Consider the following 7057-nt stretch of genomic DNA (forward strand, 5'->3'; position numbering starts at 1 on the left):
AGTCTGTTATTTGTCCTATATCAATCACAGTAAATGTTAATGGGAGAACAGAACTAGAACACATTTCCAGAATGTTACTACGTCAGTGCATTTTCCACTAACTAAATTGCAAAATAAATATCCAGGACTTACAAGTTTGTCTTAATTAAACTTTCAAAGGGTTTTTTTTTTTCAGGTGATTGATAGCTACTGCCCTATCCATAAAATAATAAACTATCTCCTAAATTTACCCATGATTATCTTTATGATGAGAAATACTTTATATTCAATGACTTCACAGTCTTTTAGCTTTGGTGAATCAAAAAAAATTAGTTTTGTAATATACTGCAGAATTTACTGGGCTAAACCTAATCCACCCTTTAGCTTTGTAACAGAGGGCAGAGTTCTTTTTGTTGCCTTAACTTTGTTTTTTAGAAGTGAGCACCAGGTATTTTAACATGCAGGAGTGTCACATTATATGTATATTACAACTGCACATTTTAGTAATAAATGAAATTATTGATATTAAGATAATTAATAGTGTATTTATAAAATGAATTGTTTTATTGTTATTTTTTTAAATTTAAACCCTTATGTTCTGTCTTGGAGGCAGTCTTGGAGGCAATACTGTATATGGCTCCAAGGCAGAAGAGTGGTAAGGGCTAGGCAATGGGGGTTAAGTGACTTGCCCAGGGTCACACAATTGGGAAGTGTCTGAGGACAGATTTAAACCTAGGACTTCCTGTCTCTAGGCCTGGCTCTCAATCCACTGAGCTACCCAGCTGCCCTCTTAAAATGAATTTTTAAAATCAAAATACACTTCTTAGTAAGATAAATAAAATCCAAGCAAACCTACCTACATAAAGTTGGAATCAACTTTGGTAGATTTCAGTGTAATACATAGTCCATAACTAGCATGTTTTGCTCTTTTTCCCCCATTGCTGCTCATCTTCTGAGCTAAAAATTATTTAATTAAAAAAATTAAGATTGTATTATGTTGACACGTTTTTCATTCTACATCATCCCTACACTCACAATTCTGTATTAATGGCAGGCAGCTTAGTCAGGGGCATCTGGAACATCTGTGGTGGAAGAGTTTGCGGTAAAACTTTCAACAACTGCTGTCGCTGCCCACAGACAGCAATGGCATTTATCAAGTGGTCAATCCCCCTTTCATCTTCACCTGGGGCTAGTAATTCCTAGCCAAGCTATATTTCTTTAAGGAAAAACTTCAGAACAATCTTCTGCATCTTTTTGGCCAGGTAACTTGGAAAGCCCAGCTCTCTTTTGAACAAGGTTTTGTTTCTTTGTTCTCGGAGCCAGTTCTTGAAGCTTTGTCTCTTGCGGTCATAATAAATAGAGTGGCAGCCGATGAAGAGGACACGGGAGGGGGAGGGGGGACTGGGGAGAAGGGAGGGGTAGGTGGCATCCCGCCACTGCGGTCCACCATGTTTTCAGCTGCCGTTCCAGCTGGAAGAGGCAGCAGCACCGTTCCCCGCTGACCCCTCCAAGCGAGGAGAGTGGGGATCGCTCTGAGCCAGCCGAGGTTCGATCTTGAAAGCAAAGGAGGAGCCCCAGGGAGTGGGGCAGAGGAGGCTCCGCAGACGGGTGGCTGGGGGTGGGACCTTTGGCCAGCTGCTGTTTCCTTCCTCCCATCACCCAGGGCACCCAGTGGGACTTCAGCCTATACTTCCACGAAGGTGCTGTCCTGCCGGAGGGAAGAGGGTCACGGTATAATGGGGAAAACCAGGGGAGTTAACTAAAATATTATTTTGTGGGCTCAGTGGGTGTGAGGGAGACAGGAATGACAGAAGGCAGGACCAAACAAGGTAGGGAGACTGGGTTTAACTGCTAAGGAGATGTCTGTTATCAGAAGTGGCAGTTAGATCCTAACTGTCACCAGGCACCATCAAGACAAGGGGCCTATGGAAACTTGCAGGCAAAAAGCAAGAGTTTATAACAATTTTAATTAAGGAAACTATGGTAAAGGATGGGAATAGGGGTTTCTACACTTTTCGGACTAAGGGCAAACCACAGAGTCAGGGGAGGGACTTTCCTACACTCAACTGAGACCTAAGCCAGACAGGGCCCAGAGAATAGCAGGACTGAAGTGGGGAATCCTCACAGCAGAGTCCAGACTCAATCCAGTGATGTTCCAGCTCCTCCAGAACCACTAGCTGCACTCCTTCAGGTGGGTAGATTCTGGGAGTTAACCCAGCCCAAGTTAACCTGCAACTCAGGTTGGGATTAATAGTCTCTACCAAAATCTCCCACAAGTAGTTGTCAGTCTTCTTTCAGGATCTCTGGAAATCTGAGGTCTCCCAGGGTCAGTTGCAACTTGTCCCAACCACCATGGAGTCCAGTCTCAGAGAGCAAGAGCCACACTTCCTGCTTCCCCATTCCATTTGGAATTCTCCAGCCCTTCCTGTTAGGTCTCCTAACTAATACAACAATGCCAACATCTGCTGTTGGTCCTATTAAACTCTCATTGTCATAATTTATCTCTTCATCATATGCATGAGAATATATTTGATTGATATACTTGATTCTTAGAATTTTGTAACTTTCTGAACAATGTGAAAAAGTTGATATTGCTGGTTAGAGAAGATATATCCATGCATGCACACCTTTATATAAAAAGTATATTCTTAGTTCTATTTATCATGATATGGACCCTCTCTTTCTGGGGGTTCTGTCTATCTGACCTGTCTTTCAGCTTCCCTTCCACACACTGGTATGTTCCACTTAAGTCCGTTTATATGGTGTCACAGTCTTAAGGCCCCATCATCAAAGACAGTTACAACAACCATGTGATGTCTATGCCTTGGTTTCCCCTAAGTCTTCCCATTTCTCAGAGCATCTTTAATTCTAGGGCAAGAACTTTGATAATACCAAGACATAGCTTATGAACCCTAACTTCTTCCCTGGACATGAAGTTTCCCAGACAACTGAAAATCACATATTTCATAGATGTTGAGGTTGAAAAATGGGGATTTATTATATGTGTAATGTTTAGGTGTGGGCAGGCACAGGATGACAGTTATTGATAAAATGGGTGCCTCCCTAAACTGGCTTCTTTTGAAAAATATTGCATGGGGCAGGTAGGTAGCACAGTGGATAGAGAGAGTCAAGCCTGGAGAGGGAAGGTAGCCTCAGACACTTCCTAGCTGTGTGAACCTGGGCAAGTCACCACCCCAATTGCCCAGTCCCTACCACTTTTTTGCCTAGGAACCTATACACAGTATTGATTCTAAAATGGAAGGTAAAGTTTAAAACAAATTCTTCTATCCATAAATCTGATAGATAATATCTTTCCCCCATCTTTTATTTTGCTTATGATCTCTCCCTTTGTGGGTAGGTCATGTATCCATTTTGATTTTATCTTGATAAATGGTATAAGATATGCAAGAGTGCTTTCCAGTTTTCCCAACAATTTTTAACAAATAGTGAATACTTAACCCAAAATCTTGGATCTTTACTTTTTTCAAATATAAGTTCATTATTTTTTTATTTTATGTGTATATATATATGTATATATACATACACACACACACACACATATATATATATATATATATAATTATTTTTTACTAGTTTATTATTTTTGTTATGTGTCTGTTCTGTTCCTCTGACTTACTTTTCTATTTCTTAGCCAGGACCAGTTGGTTTTGATAATTACTGCTTTAAGATATACTTTAAAATATGGTACTACTAGACATTCTTTTTTCATAAATTCTTTTGATATACTTGACCTTTTGCTTTTCCAAATAAATTTTATTATTTTTCTAGTTTAACCAAATAAGCACACATATAAGGACTGAAATAAATGTTGATAAGTACCTATTCTGTGCCAGGTTCTGTATTAAGTGTTTTACAGTTATTATTTCATTTCACCCTCCCAGCTATTATGAGAATGTAGGTACAGTTATGATCATCATTTTGGAAGTGAGGAATCAAGGCAGACAGGGGTTAAGTGACTTGCCAAGGGTCATATAGCTAGTGATTGAGGACATATTTGAAATCAGGTCTTTCTGCCTCAAGATCCTGCACTCTATATACTCTACCACCTAGATGTCCCTGAATGTCCCTGAGTGTCCATGTTAACCCAGGTAGAAAGTGTTAGAGCAGGGGATTCAGTTCAAGCATGTATTAAAAGCCTAATGTATGCAGTTCACTATATATAGCTCAGCTTTCCTGGTTCACTGCTATTCCAGGTACATCTGTATTGTCCTCTGAAGTGTTTAAGTATAGTGCCCTATATGTAGCAATCATTGAATCAGTAGAAATTAGACCCTTTTGGGTAAAGATCTGGCTTTTTTTTTGTGACAGATAAATTACATGGCCAGGGTCTGCAGGTTTCCTCCCAGTTCAAAACCTGATATCCCTTTAAAAAAAAAAACTTCTCTCATTTAATCAAATTGAAGACTTCCAAGCATTCATAAAGAAAAAACCAGACATAAACAGAGAATTTGCTGCCCAAACACAGAACTCAAGAGAGTCACCATAAGGTAATTAAGAGAGTGGGGGTTCGGGGAACTTTTTCTTTAAGGGACCCAATAAGTTCAATTGATTAGTATCCCTAGAAGAAAAGAAGATATTGGAAACTATTAATAATTGTTATTATCAACAGGGTAGCTACAAGAAGTTTACTTAGAGGAAACAGTGACAAACTCTATATGATGAAATGTCAAGATATCTGTATATATCTGTATCTGTATCTGTATAGATATATATGTACATATATCTGTGTGTGTATATATATGTGTATACACACACACACACACACATATATATATATATATATATATATATAACTAGAGGGGGGAAAAAGGAGATAATATTAAGAGAAATGGGAGAACAGATAAAATGGATTAAATTTATATTCCATAAAGAAGCACATGGGGCGAACAGGGGAGAAGATCAATACACTGGAAGGGTAAAGAGATTGGAGAGAAGAAATACTTAATTCTTAAGTGCATTGAAATTAACTTAAATAAGGAAGAGCAATCAGATCCATTGGAACAGAGAATTGATTCGCACCCTATAGAGAAGTAGAAGGGTAACAAATGGACTGGAAGGGAGGGAAGCAATACTAGGGAGGGAGAGGGCAGGGGGTAGCTTAAAACACCCTAAAAACAAGAGGGGAATAAGAAGGGAGGGGGGAGAAAGGGAAGTACAATAAGGGATGGGATTAGGGGAACTGATTAAAAACAAAACATTGGTATAGAAGGAAATAGTGAAAGAAGAAAGGGCAAGACAAGGAGAGGGAATCAAAATGTCTGGGAATACACAGTTGATAATTATAACTCTGAATGTGAATGGGATGAACTCACCCATGAAATGGAAGCAAATAGCAGAGTGGATTAGAAACCAAAATCCTACCATATGTTGTCTACAAGAAACACACATGAGACAGGCAGACATACATAGAGTAAAAATAAAAGACTGGATCAAAATCTATTGGGAATCAACTGAGAAAAAGAAGGCAGGAGTTGCAATCATGATTTCTGACAAAGCCAAAGTAAAAATACATCTGGTTAAAAGAGATAGGGAAGGTAATTACATGCTGATAAAAGGCAGTAAAAACAATGAAGAAATAGCAGGACTCAATATGTATGCAGCAAATGGTATAGCATCTAAATTTCTAAAGGAGAAACTGACAGAGCTCAAGTAGGAAATAGATAATAAAACTATACTAGTAGAAGACCTAAACCTTCCCCTATCAGATCTAAATAAATCAAACCAAAAAATAAATAAGAAAGAGATAAGAGAGGTGAATGAAACCCTAGAAAAATTAAAGTTAATAGATATATGGAGAAAAATAAATAGGGACAAAAAGGAATACACCTTCTTTTCAGTAGCACATGGAAAATTCACAAAGATTGACCATGCATGCACTAGGGCATGGGAACATGGCAAACAAATGCAAAAAAGCAGAAATAATAAATGCAACCTTATCAGATCATAATGCAATAAAAATAGTTATTAGCAAGGCTACATGGAGAGGCAAACCAAAAACTAATTAGAAATTAAATAATAGGATTCTTCAAAATAAGTTAGTTAAAGAAGAAATCATAGAAACAATTAATAATTTCATTGAAGACAATGACAATGATGAGACTTTTTACCAAAACCTATGGGATGCAGCCAAAGCAGTACTAAGGGGGAAATTTATATCACTGAGTGCATATATTAACAAATTAGGGAGGACAGAGGTCAATGAATTGGGCATGCAACTTAAAAAATTAGAAAGCAAATGAATTAAAAATCCCCAGATGAAAACTAAATTAGAAATACTAGAAATCAAAGGAGAAATTAATAAAATTGAATGTAAAAGAACTTTTGAATTAATAAATAAGACTAGAAGCTGGTACTTTGAAAAAACAGATAAAATAGATGAAATATTGGTAAATCTAATTAAAAAAAGGAAAGGAGAAAATTAAATTAACAGTATCAAAGATGAAAAGGGAGACCTCACCTCTAATGAAGAGGAAATTAAGGCAATCATTAAAAACTATTTTGCCCAATTATATGGTAATAAATATAGCAATCAAGGTGATATGGATGAATATTTACAAAAATATAAATTGTCTAGATTAATAGCAGAAGAAATAGAATACCTAAATAATCCCATATCAGAAAAAGAAATTGAACAAGCCATCAAAGAACTCCCTAAGAAAAAATCTCCAGGGCCTGATGGATTCACAAGTGAATTTTATAAAACATTCAAAGAACAACTAATCCCAATACTATACAGATTATTCGACATAAGAAGAAAAGAAGGAGTTCTACCAAATTCCTTTTATGACACTAATATGGTACTGATTCCAAAGCCAGGGAGATCAAAAACAGAGAAAGAAAACTACAGACCAATCTCCCTAAATCTTAAATAGGTGCCAAAATCTTAAATAGAATACTAGCAAAAAGACTCCAGCAAGTGATCATGAGGGTTATCCATCATGATCAGGTAGGATTTATATTAAGAATGCAAGGATGGTTCAACATTAGGAAAACCATCCACATAATTGACCATATCAACAAGCTAACAAACAAAAATCACATGATTATCTCAATAGAT

This window comes from Gracilinanus agilis, chromosome 4 (assembly GCF_016433145.1).
Source record: "Gracilinanus agilis isolate LMUSP501 chromosome 4, AgileGrace, whole genome shotgun sequence".
NCBI lineage: Eukaryota > Metazoa > Chordata > Mammalia > Didelphimorphia > Didelphidae > Gracilinanus > Gracilinanus agilis.